This window comes from Gorilla gorilla, chromosome 9 (genome assembly GCF_029281585.2).
Source record: "Gorilla gorilla gorilla isolate KB3781 chromosome 9, NHGRI_mGorGor1-v2.1_pri, whole genome shotgun sequence".
NCBI lineage: Eukaryota > Metazoa > Chordata > Mammalia > Primates > Hominidae > Gorilla > Gorilla gorilla.
In genome coordinates this window covers 102106660-102125089 of record NC_073233.2, presented here as the reverse complement: position 1 = coordinate 102125089, position 18430 = coordinate 102106660, and the positions used below count along the sequence as shown (strand labels likewise).

At 39.8% G+C, this 18430-nt stretch overlaps 1 long non-coding RNA gene across 1 annotated transcript in view; it reads right to left on the bottom strand.

Moving 5' to 3' along the window:
• The window catches only part of LOC129525478 (uncharacterized), a 76466-nt gene extending 59383 nt beyond the window's left edge, over positions 1-17083 (bottom strand). The window contains exons 1-3 of the long non-coding RNA XR_010129176.1: positions 15861-17083; positions 13291-13442; positions 1545-1714 (exon numbers count right to left, since the gene is read on the bottom strand). This is a non-coding gene — a long non-coding RNA (uncharacterized lncRNA). The remainder of the gene's footprint in view (positions 1-1544; positions 1715-13290; positions 13443-15860) is intronic.
• Positions 17084-18430: the final 1347 nt, after the last annotated feature.

Sequence of the window (18430 nt, the reverse complement as noted above, 5' to 3'; positions counted from 1 at the left end):
TTTAAGAGGGCAAGGAAGCACAGTCTTACTTATCTGGACATAGAGAAGAACCACACATTGGCACCCATTGGCAGGGTCTACCACATTGGCATTGGGCCGTGGCGTGATGTATTTAAGTCAGATATACCCTGTTCGAGTCCCCGCTCTGCCACTTGCAGGGACAAATAACTCAATCTTGCTGAGTTATTTTTTCTTTTTGTGTAAAATGGAGACGACACCTGTTCCTGTTGAGACTCAAATGAGCTAATGTAATTGCAAGTGTTTTGAGAACTGTAAGCACTAGCTATTAATTGTTAAGATTATGAGAAGCCCTTGCAAAATTTAATAGAAGAGGGAGCTGAGGTTTCTAAATAGAGAAATGACAAAGTACAAAAATACCCTCAGGGGAAACATTTCTAGCAGTTAGGACTAGAGAAGGAATTCATTTTTCATCTGTTCTTAGTCCTCACTGTCTTATATAGCTATTTTTTGTTCTTCTTTTATTTATGAATTGTTGATTGACTCATCATGTACATGTTTAAGGTTTCAGGGACAATGAATTGCATCTCTCTTTTCTATCTAAGTTTGGAATCAATTGAAAAATAGAAGTCAAGCAGAGGGAAAATAAAATGTAAATTTTGTTAGTAATAAAGCTGATATTGGAAAACATAGCATTAGTGTATGCACGGTGGGTTTCTTAATACTAAGTACTAGAATTAAACAGATCCTCTCAAATCATTTCAATATAATGCAAGTGTGTTTAAAGAAATGTGTGCAAAGAGCTATGGAAACAGGGCAAATTACTCCTCAGCTCTGTGGTGCCAACCACAAAATAAGGATGGATTAGAATGTCAGCCCACCATCCATGGCTGTGCAATTGTGTACTGCACAACTCTAGAGGACATTATAGCCTATGTGCTATTCCCCCTTCCCTCCAACAACAAGTTGAGTAAAACACAGCTTGAATGACTGCACATAGAATAACTGCATGAGAAGAATAGACAACCTTTAGGGCGTGTAAACCACTTTGAAGATCTAATGAAATACAGGGATAACACTATCTGTAGAAAGATTCACATACTCAGTGTAGAATTTCACAAATAATTTCAGGGGTGACACAAACTGTCAAAAGCTCATCTTTGAAGAGCCAATTAAGAATTGCTTCAGAAAATGATCTCCAAAACCCTTTATAGCTCTGATAGTCCATAATTCTGGATTGCATGGTTTACCTGGCAACAATCTGGGGAAAACGTAGGAATGATAAGGTTAAAAAAAAAGATAAACTTCAAAACACAATGCACGCATCAGCACAGAGCACAAATGGCCCAAGCCTAAAAAGCTCAGGCAAAAATCTACAGTAGTTACTAGGATAGGCTTTTGAAATTATGGATAGCTTCATTTCTCTCTCTTTTGACATTTAGAAATTGCTGTGTTATTTTTATAACGTTTAAAAAGAAAAAAGAAAGAGATAAACAACCCCTGTGGTTTCTGTGCCATTGGCATTTCTTTGAGAGTAGATGTTGTTACTGCAGGGGAGGTAAGATTTCCATGACTTCCTGGCTTACCATTTCAGTTGACTCTCCAGAGGTCACGGTCAGTGAGACTCACCTGAGTCCCAGCCCCTGGCCTGGTTTTACTTCTGAAATCACATTCAGAAGAAAGTTAGACCAGCAGGGCTATGTGAGGGGCTGACTTTAAATGAGCTTTGAAGTTTCCTTCCAAGATGCGGCAGACCCTGCAAAGACACAGTTCGGTGTATATTAAGCTTTTCAATTACTTTACTCTGAACGAAGGTGCCTCTTCCCTCTCCATTCCCTTCAGTTAACATATTATGGGATGATAACACAATATCTCAAATGAGGCTTTTAAAAGACTTCACTTTTACTTTGAAGAACATTCTCATCTTTTCGTGGGAAGCAACTACTTTTTATTTCCCAGGGATGTAGGAACACCGAGGAGGTAGAACAGAGGGCACACAATCAGAGGCATGGGAAAATGGGAGGGATGAGAACATGGACAAGGAGACCGATATTCTCTCCTCTGAAGGACCTCCCTGTTCTGAGAGCTTCCAAAAAGTGAGAAGGCAGGATAAAAGCCACAGTAACCTGCTGGGAGACCTCCCAAGGAAATTAAAGTCTTCCAATCCTTGTTAGTTTAGACTAGGCTAAGCAGACATTTTATATGTGTTTAATTGGTGCCTTCCATCATGTGAAATGGTTTAAATTTGTTGTTCTTGGTGCAGTGTGGTGGCTCATGCCTATAATTCCAGCACTTTGGGAAGCTAAGGCAGGAGGATTGCTTGAGTCCAGGAGTTCGAGACCAGACTGGGCAAAATAGTGAGACTCTGCCTTCACAAGAAAAGTTAGCAAGGCATGGTGGTGCATGCCTGTAGGTCTAGCTACTTGGGAGGATCGCTTAAGCCCAGGAGTTGAGGCTGCAGTGAGTTGTGATCACACCAGTGGATGCCAGCCTGGGAGACAGAGCAAGCCCCTTCCCCCATCACACATAAAAATTAATTGTTCTCAAGCTTCAGGATCATCTGGATGATTAAAATAGTTGGTTAAGATAGTGGCCTCACCCCCAGAGTTTCTAATTCAGTAGATGTGGGATAAAGACCAAGGGTTTGCACTTCTCACAAGCACCCAGGGAATGCTGTGGCTACTGGTCCACAGACTACACTTTGAGAACTACTGGTTTGACTGCATTTCCTATTTTCTATTTTCAGAATGAGAAAAACAGAATATGAACAGTGTGTTCAGGGCAATAGAGGATGCCGGAGAGATAAGGAGAATCCAGTTTTCCTGGAATGTCAAGCAAAAAAGTCTATATTTATTCTAAAGTAATAAGAAGTTACTGAATGATCTTAAAAGAGTGAGTCAGACGGCCTAAATTAAAATTTAAGAGATTATTCAGGAGGCATTCATCTCCCCTCTTCCCTTAGAAAGACACCAGAAAGATGTTAAGGGTTAGGCTTACGCCAGGAACTCCAGGTGAAAAATGGATTGAAGATAATATACAGTCAAGAAAGGTGATGCCCATTAAGACATGGGTAGAGGGCTGACGTGGAGGAGGTAGTCAAAGGAGCAGCATGTTTCTAATACCGGTTTAAAGGGTGTAAGGAGGATCCATTGTCTGGGCTCTGGGAACAGGCTATTGATTATATTCTGCAGGCAGCATCACCAAACTTTCAAATTTAAATCTCTGGCTTTTTCTCCATATAATATTCATTATACTTACATCACGTAGAAGAAAATATAGATGTAAAAGAAAACACATAGTGCATCACACAGATCATGGACATTGTTAAATTATACCACAATGCTTATCATGAGAAAATTTTCTGGGCAAAAGGAGAAGGAATTACAAGGAGTGAAAGAGGAAGCTGTCCCATATGGGATGGGAGCTGGGGTTATGACATTTCAAGATGGAAGGCATGTAGTGGCAATATATATTTGCTGAGATGTGAATGGATACATGAATGCATAATTTAACAGTGTCAAATTAAAATCTATTGAAAAGATTTAGAATGGAGCAAACCTAGTGGCTTTAAATGCTATGCACTCAATGGTTTTCAGATCATGAGAATTAACCCCACTGGATCTCTGCCCTTTCATACTACAAATGGGGACTGTGCTCAATTCGTAACAGGACAATTTTGAGAGGGCAGTCACATGTTTTTGTGAACTGAGAGAAAAGATAATGGCTCTAGGAAAATGGCTCTATGTGAGAAGTTGCCTGTGTCATCTTGTGTGGATGCTTGATTCTGATTGCCCTTGGAGAGCTTGGGTCCTCCTCATTATCTTATACATGTCTCATGCAGATTCTCAGCTTTCCTTCAACTTTCAAATGATAGTCACTTCTGGGTTGAGGTTGGCACTAGAGTACACAGAGTTCCCCTCTACCATCAGTCTCCACCTGCCCCGCTCCTGCCGTGATGAAGCCTGGGACCTGCCCTAGGGCAACACAGTGATTTTGAGAACCAGGAGATTTCAAATGTCTTTGCTTGTTCAAACAATGCCCAGTTATTTTCCTTTGCCAATAATTCACAACTTCTGGCAAGATTGTTTCTGGATGTTATGTTCATTTTATGGCTACATATGTCTTCAAAGCTGAGACACAGCTTCCGACACAAGTCTCCTCTGGCTCTGGTTCAGAACTGCCTGAATTTTCTCTTCATCACATCCTTTTGATGGATCACATTTGGGTCACAAAAAGTGATTCCTATGGTCAGTTTGGGCTTTAGAGTCCTATAAAATTCTGGATGAAGCACAGAGGACCTTTGTACTAGATTTTAATGTTTCACTGTTTGAGTGGGCTCTGTTAACTGTGCACATGGGGTGCCTGACTGCAATACATGTCTCTTTCTGAAGCCAAGCAGTTCATCCAAATTAAACTGCTAGAATCTGCAATGAGCTTCGAGGCAAATACTCTGTCTTCCTAGTGGTTTCAACTGTGTAGATAGAAAAAATTGTACATAGAGCTAACCACACACACAAAAATCTGGTTTTGGCCACTGGTTTGGGCACACTCAAATCCAAAGTTGGTTTCTTGCTTTCCTCAGCTTTACTGAGGTGTAGCTAACAAAAAAGTATACATTTATTATGTAACAACGTATTTTGAAATATGTACATTGTGAAATGGCTACATTGAGCTAATTAACATATGCATTACCTCACCTACTTATAATTTTTGTGGTGAGAAAGAACATTAAAAATCTACTCTTAGTGATTTTCTGGTTTTCTTCCTTCAACTTTTATTTTAAGGTCTGGGGTACATGTGCAGGATGTGCAGTTTTGTTACATAGGTAAACACGTGCCATGGTGGTTTACTGCACAGATCATCATATCACATAGGTAGTAAGCCCAGCATCCCTTAGCTATTCTTCCTGACGCTCTCCCTCCCCCCGACCCCTACCCCCCACAGGCCCCAATGTGTGTTGTTCCCCTGCCATGTGTCCATGTGTTCTCACCATTCAGCTCCCACTTATAAGTAAGAACATGCAGTGTTTGGTTTTCTGTTCCTGCATTAGTTTGCTGAGGATAATGGCTTCCAGCTCCACCCATGTTCCTGCAAAGGACATGATCTCATTCCTTTTTATGGCTGCATAGTATTCCATGGTGTATATGTACCACATTTTCTTTATCCAGTCTATCATTGATGGACATTTGGGTTGATTCCATGTTTTTGCTATTGTGAATAGTGCTGCAATGAACATACACGTGCATGTATTTTTATAACAGAATGATTTATATTCCTTTGGGTATATACCCAGTAATGAGATTGCTGGGTCAAATAGTATTTCTGCCTCTACATCTCTAAGGAATTGCCACACTGTCTTCCACAATGGTTGAACTAATTTACACTCCCACCAACAGTGTAAAAACATTCCTTTTCCTCTGCAGCCTCACCAGCATCTGTTGTTTCTGGACTTTTTAATTATCACCATTCTGACTGGCATGAGATGGTATCTCATTATGGTTTTGATTTGCATTTCTCTAATGATCAGTGATGTTGAGCTCCTTTTCATATGTTTGTTGGCTGCATGAATGTCTTCTTTTGAGAAGTGTCTGTTTATGTCTTTGCCCACTTTTTAATGGGGTTTTTTTTTCTTATAAATTTATTTAAGTTCCTTATAGACTCTGGATAGTAGATCTTCAACAGATGGGTAGATCACAAAAATGTTCTCCCATTCTGTAGGTTGTCTGTTCACTCCGATGATAGTTTCTTTTGCTGTGCAGAACCTCTTCAGTTTAAAATGATCCCATTTGTCAATTTTAGCTTTTGTTCTAGTTGCCTTTGGCATTTCATCATATAATCTTTACCCATGCCTATGTCCTGAATGGTATTGCCTACATTTTCTTCTAGGGCTTTTATTGTTTGGGATTTTACATTTAAGTCTTTAATCCATCTTGAGTTAATTTTTGTATAAGATATAAGGAAGGGGTCCAGTTTCAATTTTCTGCATATGGCTAGCCAGTTCTCCCAGCACCATTTATTAAATAGAGAATCTTTTCCCCATTGCTTGTTTTTGTCAGCTTTGTCAAAGATCAGATGGTTGTAGGTGTGCAGTCTTATTTCTGAGTTCTCTATTCTATTCCACTGGTCTATGTGTCTGTTTTTGTACCATTACATAATGTTTTGGTTACTGTAGCCTGTAGTATAATTTGAAGTTGGGCACCATGATGCCTCCTGTTTTGTTCTTTTTGCTTAGGATTTTCTTGGCTATATGGACTCTTTCTTGATTCCGTATGAATTTTAAAATAGTTTATTCTAGTTCTGTGAAGAATGTCAATGGCAGTTTAATGGGAATAGCATTGAATCTATAAATTACTTTTGATAGTATGGCCATTTTCACGATATTGATTCTTCCTATCCATGAGCATGGAACATTTTTCCATTTGTTTGTGTCCTCTCTGATTTCCTTGAGCAATTTTCAAGAATATAATACACTGTTATTAATTGTAGTCACCATATTTTACAATAGATTTCTGGAACTTATTCCTCCTATCTAACTGAAATTTTTCATCCTTTGATCAACATCTCCCCAACTCTCACCTGCTCTTAGCCCCACCATTCTACTTTCTGCCTAAGTATGTCTTTTAAAAATTACACATATAAGTGGGATCATATGGTATTTATATTTCTGTACCTAGCTTATTTCACTTAGCGTAATGTCTTCCAGATTCATCCATATTGTAACCAATGTTAGGATTTCCTTATTTTTGTAAGGCTCAGTAGTATTCCGTTGTGTGTGTGTGTATGTGTGTGTATGTGTGTGTGTGTGTGTATATATATATATATATATATAATTTTCTTTATTGATCCATTAAGGGACAATGAATTCCATATTTGTTAATTCCATACCTTGGCTATTGTGAATAATGTTGCAATTAACATGGAGTACAAATATCTCTTGGACAAACTGATTTTTTTAATATATACCCAGTAGTAGGATTGCTGGATCATAGAGTAGTTCTATTTTTATTTTTTTCAGAAACTTCCAGACTGTTTTCCATAATGGCAGTATTAATTTACATTACCACCAACAGTGTGCAAGTGTTCCCTTTTCTTCACATCCTCACCAACACTTATCTTTTGTCCTTTTGATAAAAAGTAGCCGTTCTAAGTGGTGTGAGGTAATATCTCATTGTGGTTTTAATTTGCATTTCCCTGATGATTAGTGATGCCCATTTTTCATATACCTGTCAGCCGTTTGCATGTCTTCTTTCATGAATGTCCATTCAGGTTGTTGGCTCATTTTAAAAATCAGGTTATTGGTTTTCTTGCTCTTGAGTTGAGTTCCTTATATATTTTGGATATTAGCCCCTTGTCAGATATATGGTTTGCAAATATTTTTTCCCATTCTGTATGTTGTCTCTTCACTCTGTTGATTTTTTTCCTTTGCTGTTCAGAAGCTTTTTAGTTTGATACCATCCTATTTTCACTTTTGTGCCTATGCTTTCGGAGTTATATCCGAAAAATAAGACAAATGTCATGCAAGTTTCCTTTATGTTTTTCTCTAGCAGTTTTATAGTTACAAGTCTTATGTTTAAGTCTTTAATCCATTCTTACTGACTTTTTATGTGGTGTGAGATGAGGGTCTACTTTTCTTCTGCAGCATATGGATATCCAGTTTTACCAACACCATTTATTTGAAGAGACTGTCTTTTCCCCATTGTGTGTTCTTGCACTTTTAGCAAAAATTAGCTGACCATAAATGCATAGGTTTATTTCTGGGCTTTCTACTCTGTTCCACTGGTCTGTGTGTCTGTCTTCACACCAGTACCATGCTGTGCTAATCACCATAACTTTGTGATATATTTTGAAGTCAGATAGTGTAATGCCTCCAGCTTTGTTCTTTTTACCTTGGCTATGCAGGGTCTTTTGTATTTCCATATGAATTTTAGGGTTATATTTTCTACTTCTGTGAAAAATGCCATTGGAATTTTTGATAAGGATTATATTGAATCTATAAATTACTTTGGGTAGTAAGGACACTTGACAATATTCTTCTAATTCATGAACATAGGGTATCTTTCCATTTATTTGAGTCATCTTCAATTTCTTTAATCAATGTTTTATAGTTTATAGGTCTTTCACTTCCTTGGTTAAATATATTCCTAAGTATTTCATTCTTTTTGATGCTTTTTAAAATAGGATTGTTTTCTTAATTTCTTTTTTGAGTAGTTTTAGTATATAGAAACATAATTTTTGTATATTGATCTTATAACCTGCAACTATACTGAATATGCTTATTAATTCTAACTGAGATTTTATGGAATCTTTAATGTTTCTATTTATGATCATGTCATCTGCAGAGACAATTTTACTTCTTACTTTAGGATTTGGATGCCTTTTATTTCTTTGTCTTGCCTAATTGCTCCGGCTAGGACTTTCAGTGCTAGGTTAAATAGAAATGGCAAGATTGGGCATGCTTGTTTTGTTACAGATCTTGGATGAAAAGCTTTCAGCTTTTCACCATTGAGTATGATGTTAACTGTGGAACTGTCATCTATGGCCTTTATTGTGTTGAAGTGCATTTCTTCCGTATCTAATTTGTTGAGGTTTTTTTTTTTTTTTTTTTAAATCATAAAAGGACATTAAGGGCCAGGTGCAGTGGCTCATGCCTATAATCCCAGCACTTTGGGAGGCTGAGGCGGGTGGATCACCTGACATCAGGAGTTCGAGACCAGCCTGGCCAACATGGCAAAACCCCATCTCTACTAAAAATACAAAAATAAGCTGGGCATCATGGTGGGTGTCTGTAATCCCAGCTACTCTGGAAGCTGAGGCAGGAAAATCGCTTGAACCTGGGAGGCAGAGGTTGGAATGAGCGAAGTTTATGCCATTGCACTCCAGCCTGGGTGACAAGAGGGAAACTCCGCCTCAAAAAAATAAAAATAAAAGGACATTAAAAAAGGAAATTGAATTTTGCCAAAGGCCTTTTCTGCATCTATTGAGATGATTATATGGTTTAAATCCCTTATTCTGTTAATGTGATATATCACATTTATTGATTTGCATATGTTAAATCATCCTTGCACCCTTGGGATGAATTCCACTTAATCATGGTGTGCAGTCCTTTTAATGTGTGGTTGAATTTGGTTTGCTAGTATTTGGTTGAGAACTTTTGAATCTATGTTCATCGGAGATTTTGGCCTATAATTCAGTTTTCTTGTCTGGTTTTGGTATTAGGGTAATGTTGCCCTTGCAAAATGAGTTTCAAAGTGTTCCCTCCTATTGAATTTTTTGGAAGAGTTTGAGAATGATTTGTATTAGTTCCTTAAATATTTGGTAGAATTCTGTAGTGAAGTCATCAGGTGCTGAACTTTTCTTTGATGGGAGGCTTTTTATTACTTGTTCAATATCCGTACTCATTATTGGTCTGTTCAGATTTTCTCTTTCTTTGTGATTCAGTCTGGTAGACTATATGTTTCAGGAACTTACTTATTTCTTCTAGGTTATCTAATTTGTTGGTACATAATTGTTAATAATAGTCTCTTATGCTCCTTTGTATTTCTGTGGTATCAGTTGTAATGTCTCCTTTTTTCTGATTTTGAGTCCTCTCTCTTTTCTTCTTAGTCCAGCTAAAAGGTTATCAATTTTGTTTATCATTTCAAAAATCCAAGTCTTAGTTTCATTCATCTTTTGTTTCTCTCATCTCTTTTTTATTTATTTCTGCTCTGATTTTCATTATTTTCTTTTTTCTATTAACTTTAGGATGTTAGTTTTTATTTTTCTAGTTCCTTGATGTGTAAAGTTAGGTTGTTTATGTGAGACTTATTTTAACTTCCTGTTGACATTTTACCACTATAAACTTCTCCCATAGAACTGCTTTTGTTGCATCCTATACAAATTATTATAGCTATTGCTATTTTTAATACTTTCATCTTTTAACCTTTATACTATACTTATAAGTGATTTACAAAGAACCACTACAGTATTATTCTATTTGACTTAGCTTTACCAGTGAGTTTCAGACTTTCAAATGTTTTCATGTTACTGATTATCATCTTTTCATTTCAGCTTAAAGAACACCCTTTATCATTTCTTGTAAGATAGGTCTAGTGGGAATGGACTCCATCAGCTTTTCTTTGTCTAGGAAAGCTTTTCTTTCTTCTTCATTGCTGAAGGACAGCTTTGATGGGTGAAGTATTGTTGGTTGAAAATTTTTTTCTTTCAGCATTTTGAATGTATCATCCCACTCTCTCCTGGCCTGTAAGGTTTCTGCCAAAAGCCTGCGGATAATGTTACAGAGATTACTTTGTATGTGACAAGACTCTTTTCTGTTGCTGCTATCAAAATTCTCTTTAATTTTTGATAGTTCAGTTATAATGTGTCTGTGAAGTCTTCCTTGAGTTGAACCTATTTGGGATCCTTTGAGTCTCGTGTACTGGATATTCACATGTCTCCCTAGGTTGAGAAAATTTTCAGCCACTATTTCTTCATATAAGTTTTCTGCAACCTTTTCTCTCTCTTTTCCTTCTGATACTTTCATAACATGAATGTTAGCTCTTTCTTGATGGTATCCCATAAATCTTCTAGGCTTTTGTCTTCTTTTTTTAATTCTTTTTTCCCTTTTCCTCCTCTGACTCAACATTTTCAAGTAACCTGTCTTTGATTTCATAGTTTCTTTCTTCTGTTTGACCAAGTCTGCTGTTAACTCTCTCTATTGCATTTTTAAATTTTATTCCTTATATTCTATATCTCTGGAATTTTGTCTGGTTCTTTTTAAGTGACTCCTATCTCTTTATTGAACTTTTATTTAGTTCATGTATTGTTTTCTTGATATCATTTAGTTTTTTATTTGTGTTCTCTTGTAGCTTTCTGAGCTACAATGGTTAAAACAATTACTTTGAATTCTTTGTCAGGCAATCTGTAGGTGACCGTTTTTTGGCATCAGTTACTGAAATATTATTGTGTTATTTTCGTATTGTCATGTTTCCTTAATTTTTCCTGTTCCTTGAGGTCTTGTATTGCTGTCTGTACACTTGAAAAAACAATCACTTTTTTCAGTCTTTACTGACTGGCTTCAGGAAAGAAATGCCTATACCAGTTATCCTGCCTATGGATTCTGAGGCTCACTCAAAACTTTTTTATGAATGTGCCTGTTTCATACTTCTTGTTCCCTTTTGGCAGGGAATTCTTGAGATTGTATTGCCTCTCTCAATCCCACAAAGCCAGATCAGATGTTGAAAGCCTCTCATTTGTTTTCCACAGGGTAGTGCCCTGAAACGCTCAACTTTGTATGCCTTCTCCTAATCCTGTAGAGTCAAGTCAGCTATCTGCATGGGATGAACTTACCATCCATGGGGACAGGCTTGAGGAGGAGCTGGCCTGGGGAGGGAAGATGAGGTGCACAGAGCATTTGGGATGCTGGTGGATCAGGTGTGGAGGGGGTCCATAGATGAGGTGTCCCAAACAGCTCATGGGCAATCTTCCTGATGGAATCTATGGAGCAGTTAGTAGGGTACACAACATCTCTTCCTTGCTCCCAGACTCTCCCAGCCTGTCAGCTTTGCTGATCACCTCACTAATACGGGTGAGGTAAGAAAGAGGTGGGCCTCGTTGGCAGCACCTTGCATGACTGGGAGAGCTGGATGGTCACTCACTATGCTCTTACTTTCCCCTATGGGAGAAATTGGACTGGGTGGGGGTGTCTCTTGACACCAAGCTATGCCACCTTAGAGGAGAGGTGATGTGCGTAATGTGAAACTCCTTTTGTATATTTTATGTTTTAAGAGACAGGGTCTTGCTCTATCTCCCAGGCCGGAGTATAGTGGTGTGATCATAGCTCACTGTAACCTGGAACTCTTGGGCTCGAGTGATCCTCCTGCTCTAGCCTCCTGAGTAGCTGGGACTATAGGCACATGCCACCATTCCTGGCTAAGTTTTGTTTTGTTTTTAACATTTTTTGTAGAGACAGAGTTTCACTGTGTTTCCCAGGCTGGTCTTAAGCTCCTGAGACCTCAAGTGCTCCTCCCACCTTGACCTTCCAAAGTGCTGGGATTATAGGCATGAGCCACTGCACCTGGCCAAAACTGTTCTTCTTACTCTTTTCATGCATCTATTCTCAGATTTTTTTCTCCAACAGTGTGCTGGAACTTCTCCACTGGAATCGTGCCACCACACTCCAGCCTGGGTGACAGAGCAAGACTCCATCTCAAAAACAACAAAACAAAAACTTCTCCACTGGACTCCCAGACTCCCACTATTCATGAGTACTTGTCAAAACTGATGCCTCTGCAAAAGAATAACAGTAGAAAGCTTCTATTCTGTCAACTTGCTGACATCCCAAAGCTGGTTTATTAAGAATGTCATGCTTTGTATATAATATTGATAATAAAAATAAGAAATAATTTGTTTTGAGCACCCTCTGGCCTGATAACTTTGTATATGTTATCTTATTTAACGATGACATTGGGAACAATAACATTTGCCATATAGTGTGGATTTTCATAGGCTAGCCTCTGTGCTTTATGTAAATTAATTATTCAATGGCGCTTATCAACAAACTTACATTGTTATCTGCATTTAACAGATGGGGAAATTCAGTACGCTCATATTTAAGTGGCTGACTCAGCATTTGAACCCAAATCTGTCCAGGACAAGGGCCATACTCCTCTATCCACTAGGACACTCTGGCTTCCTCACAGGGAACAAGGTCATGGCCTATGCAGCTTAACCAAGCCCTAAAAACCTCTCCCACCCCAACACACATAGGTGCAGCTGGTACATCCACATGCATTCTGGCCCTGTGACAGTCAGGGCTCCTATTAGCTGATACACAAACAGAGAGAACACAACCCCCCGGGAGTGTTTCATTAGACCTGCATGTGGTCTGTTAATAGATGTTGCTCTAGCATATTCAGTGGTACCAATTTGGCCCCTGACTTTTAATTTCCACAAAAAACTCTCAGTGGTGTATCACGGAAGCGGATCTGGAAAGCCAGACTGACAAACTTAGGCTGAGAGCTAGTCCTAACTGCTTGTCTTTCTTGGGTTAGGTCAGACCCTCATGATTCTCAAGCACCCTAAGCCACCTAGCAGAGTTCTAAGCAAAAGGTTGCTTCCCTGGCCCAGCAAATCCTCAGTTTCTTTGTCTGAAAAACAAGATGATTAGACTAGGGAAGTATTTTTCAAACTTGAAAGGTTTTGTTCATAAAAACAACTTAGACTTAGCAGTGACAACCATTTTTTGTTATATAATGCATTTTTCACATCTGTTTGCTTGTCTTTTTTTCCCTTTAGTCTGTTCATGTTGCCATAATGAAAATACCAGAGACTGGGTGGTTTAAGCAACAAACTTACTTTCTCACAGGTCTGAAAAAGGCTGGGAAGTCCAAAATCAAGGCAACAGGAGGTCCAGAGCTTGGTATCTGTTGGGGGGCCACTTCTTGGCTTGTAGAAAGCACTCTGCTTTCTACCTTACTTGTATCATTTCATTCATTTCTCCTAGCAACCTAAAGGCACAGATATTATTCCAATTTTACAATTGAGGACATAGAAAGTAAAAGGCTTAACTAAAGTTAAGCCTAATAAGTGAAATAACTGAGATTTGAACCCAGGTCTAGATTGAGCCTAAAGTACCAATACCCATAATCACTGTGTAGGCTGCTTCTAATGGAATTTTCCACATCACAGGTGCCCTCATCTCCCGTCTCCATGGCTTTTTTTCATCCAGATTTACCACCATTTCCACCTTTGTTTTGGAGCTTCTTGCTGTCCCTTCACAGGGAAGGGAAGATGGAGAGGAGAGAGAGATAAATACGTTTTATGCATATCCATATTCCCAGCCTATTGCACAGTCCCTGGCACACAGTGGACATTCAGACAATATTTCGTGAATAAATGAACATATGTATAAATGAGTAAAGGAATGGATGGAAGACTGGATGGATGGATGGATGAATGGATGTCTGAAACAATCAGGAGAGTTGCTGAAGATGTGGGAATAACCCATGATGTCGTGGTAGATGACCTCTTATACCAAAGGACGAGAAGTGATAAAGAAATGGAATATGAGGACCTTATTCCAAAAAAGCATACATGTGGCAATGGCATGAAGCCATCAATGAATGTAGTGATATCTCAAACAGACCGCACTTAAAGTTTACTTGTCTAGCCAACACATATTAATAAGCATCCATTATGTATATACGAGTGCATGTTGGCACTGTGCTGGGAGCTCCAGAATCAGAAATGAGTAAGACACAGCTTGCACCCTTAAAAAATTCTTGGTTATGAGGACAGACAAACATATAAACAGAATTTTTACAATACAGTCAGTCTAAAACAGAATGTATCAATCAGTATAGGTCAGTGAATACTACAGTAACAATCGACAACTTTCAGTGTTTTTAATCAACAAACCTTGTCCTAAATGTTCATGGCCTCCACTCATATAATTCTCACTCTAGGGCCCAGGCTGACATAGCAGCTGTTGCTGGTTGCTGTGGCAGAGGGAAAGGAACCCTAGTACACTGTGCATTAGCTCGTAAGGAGCATGTCACTTTCACTCATGTTTGCTTCGTCAAATTCATGCAGCCACATTTAACTCCAAAAGGGCTGGGAAGAATTTAACTCCAAGGGGGCGAAGGGAACACTGGAAGCATCCGGTAATTATTAAACAGATGTATAAATAAACTGCACTGGGAGTACACAAAAGGGCATTACTATGAGTGAGCAGCCAGGGTCCCATTCAAAGAGGAGCTGCCGTTTGAACTGAGTCATGAAATGCATGCACTAGTCACACTGATGCACAGGGTCTAGGAGGTTAGTCTACAGGGAGGTCAGTCACCTTCATGCTGTCTGGAGGTGCCCCAGGGGTCCCTATCATTGTGCAGTGTACAGTGACAAAACTCCATCTGCTTTATGTGTGGTGGTTTCAGCTTCACTGGAGACCTTATGATGATGCTGAAAATTACTAATTTTTTTTTCTTTTTTTTTTTCTTTTTTCTTTTTCTTTTAGACAGAGTTTCATTCTTGTTGCCCAGGCTGGAGTGCAATGGCTTGATGTTGGCTCGCTGCAACTTCTGCCTCCCAGGTTCAAGTGATTCTCCTACCTCAGCCTGCTGAGTAGCTGGGATTACAGGTGCCCGCCACCACACCCAGCTAATTTTTTTTGTATTTTTAGTAAAGACAGGGTTTCACCATGTTAGCCAGGCTGGTCTCGAACTCCTGATGTCAGGTGATGCACTCACTTTAGCCTCCCAAAGTGCTGGGATTACAGGTGTGGCCATCACTAAATGAACACTTACTCTGTCCAGGGAGGTTTATTGAGGCAGAATGCTGGGCAGCTCAGTCACAAAGGACCACAAGTTTCGACTATGACATCATGTTCAAACAATTTATAAATAAAATCACAAAGATTTCCTGAGAAGAAGATATTTATCATTCAGACTTTGTGTCTAATTTCTAGACACAGAGTCACGAGGAACCTTGAATTAATATTTTCTAGAATTCCTATAATCTTGCATTGTATTTTTGTACTAAAAAAGTGATAATTCAAAAAAATGTATATATAAAGCTCTTCCTCAATTTATGTAATATTGTTGCTATTCACTTTCTATCCAAGAGCCTCAAAAAACGGGAGGTCTGCATCCCTCTTGGCCTGGGCAAGGCTCCCGTAGGTACCAGGCACTCTGCTTTCTAACTTCCCTGTATCATTTCGTAATTTCTCCAGGCAACCTAAAGGCACAGTATTATCTCAATTAAAACAAATGAGAAAATGAAGGCTGAAAGGCTTAATTAACCTTAAGCCTAATAAGTGGAGGAAGTGAGATTTGAACCCAGGTATAGCTTGATCTTAAAGCCCTGACACTTATAATCACTGTGTAGGCTGCTTCTGATGGAAATTTCCACATTGCAGGGCCACTTACCCTCCTTGTTGCTTTTTTTCACCTGGGTTTACCAACATTCCCACCTTTCTCTTGGAGCTTCTGCTTCCAATTGCTCCTCCTGACCCAGATGGAGGTGGCAAGCTGGGAGAAGCAAGCACAGAGAGTCAGCATTTTGTCAAGCATAAAGTCAGGAAGGAATCCCACTGTTGCACTAGAATCTGATGGTTTCCATAGCAACAGAATCAATCAATCAGTTAATCAACAATAAATTGTTGAGCATCATCCGTAAACTCAGTTCAGTGTTGCAGCTTGAAGGGAAAGGAAGAGGGAAGAGGGTGGGAGCAGAATTATGAAGATGAAGGAGGCACGGGGCGAGCTGTGGGTGTGGGCGTGGGTATGGCTAGTTTCCTGCACCAAATCTGTGCAGAGAGGCCAGAAGTTGGCTGTGATTCAGAAAGGCAGATGGATATCACTCTGAGCTGCTGCTCAAAACTCTAAACCCCAGAGCCACTGTTGGTTGATCCACTGTGTTCAGGTACTTTTACAGAAACCCTGGCAGCTCCTGAATGTCAATAGAGGAGGAATTAGGGGCAGCCATATAGTTGCTTGAGTGTGGGCTAAAGGTTTTGTTGTGAAACTGCATTTATTTAGAAAGCATACTGACTTTTACTTAAATTTAAATTTCAGATGTCTGGGAGGTGGGCGGGTCTAATTAGAAGGAATTAAACTACCCCCTCCCTGTTCTTGACCAAAGTATTTATTAAAGACCTCTTAAGCACATGTTACTTTGCCTTTTCAATGTGGATTTTAAAAGCAGAACAAAGACTAAGGATAATTAAACATACTCTAAGGAATGGTGAATACATTCATAACAAATATAAATTGTAAAAATTGAAATCTACCAGCATAACTGCGATGCAGCTCTGATGGCATCTCCAGTTCCTTCTCACTAGGCAATGGGTAAAGTTCTCAGCAGGGAAGGCTAGGACCTGGTCTTCTGTTGCTCTCACTGGCCCACAGCAGTTCTTGGTGGCCCTGTCACTTCCTTTGTTCACAGATGTCATGCCAGTCATGGAGTTAGCTCTCTCCCTGTTAGTTTTAAGGGAGAGAGCTTTTGCCAACTGTATTTCCAGAGCGCTACCTACTTCTGCTGCCTGCTGCTGTGCAGATCCCTGTTTAAAGACTGGAAATGAGGAGGCAGGAGAGCCAATTCTCAAGCCCCAACACACATAAGAATCACCTTCAGAGCTTGTGAAGAATTCATGTTTTGGGGCCTCACTGTCAAGATTTACTGAGTCAGAGACTCAGAGGAGGGGTCAGGAATCACTCTCCAAACACCCCACAAGATTCTGAAGCCTGCGGGACCACCTCTGGGAAACACTAGTGTGCATGGTGGTTGGGAGAATGAATTCTAGTCAGGGAAGTCTGTATTTTCACCTCTCATATCTTGTCCTCTCAATTGTAAAATGGGGAAAAGAGCACCTTCCCTTGGGAGGCCAAGTGCCACCCCAGGCCCTGCAGCTAGTAAGTGGCAGAATAAGGCTTGTACTTGCTGGCCCTAAAGTTGCATTTAACCTCGATGTCAGAGTGGGTCTAAAAGCTGTGATATGACTCCTCCCCAGGTCTCCAGCCACCGCAGGCCAAGTGGGGTGTCATGTCCATGAGGATGATAAAGAACATATGAGTAGTGCTCACCACAGAGGATGTACTCAGAAAATGTGTGATGAATAGATGATCAGACAATAATTACAGCGGCATCATTTGTGGAGTCCCTTCTCTGGACTGGACCCTCCACTAGTGCTTCTGAGTCCTGCCCTGGAAGTGGGCCCCACTATTTGTCTATATAGTGACCACTCACGTGACAGCTACCAGCTCTCCCCCTCCCTACCTCAGGACAAATTAGGGGATATGACGCCCTTCATCTAGCTTCTTTCCCCCTCTACTCTACCTCCCTACCCTGTCTCAGAACTCATCTTCCTCATCTATAAAGTGGGGATAATTGACCCTCTTTTTCCTGCTATTGGACTACAAAATGAGATGACGTCAGTGCTATGGACCAAATGTATGTGTCTCACCAAAATTTACATTTTGAAGCTGTAATCCCCAATGTGATAGTGTCTAGAGGTGGGACCTTTGCGGGGTAATTAGATCATGAGGGTAGAGCCCTCATGAATGGGATGAGTGTCTTTTAAGAAGCAGCCAGGGAGTGAGCTAGCTTTCCCTCAGTCATGTGAGGATACTGTGAGAAGGCATCCCTCCACAAACCAGAAAGTGAGCTCTCACCAACAACCAAATCAACCAGCACTTCGATCTTAGACTTCCCAGCCTTCATACTGTGAGGAATACATTTCTGTTAAGTCACCCAGTCTGTGGTGTTCATGTTCTAGCAGCCCAAACTCACTTAGACAACCAACATAAAGTGCTCCCTCCACCATAAAGGATGTTTCTGACCCCTCTGGCTCCCTTCCAACTAAGGATGGTGTATTAGTCCGTTTTCATGCTGCTGATACATACCCAAGACTGGGAAGAAAAGGAGGTTTAATTTTACTTACAGTCCATCATAGCTGGGAGGTCTCACAATCATGGCAGAGGGCAAAAGGCACTTCTTA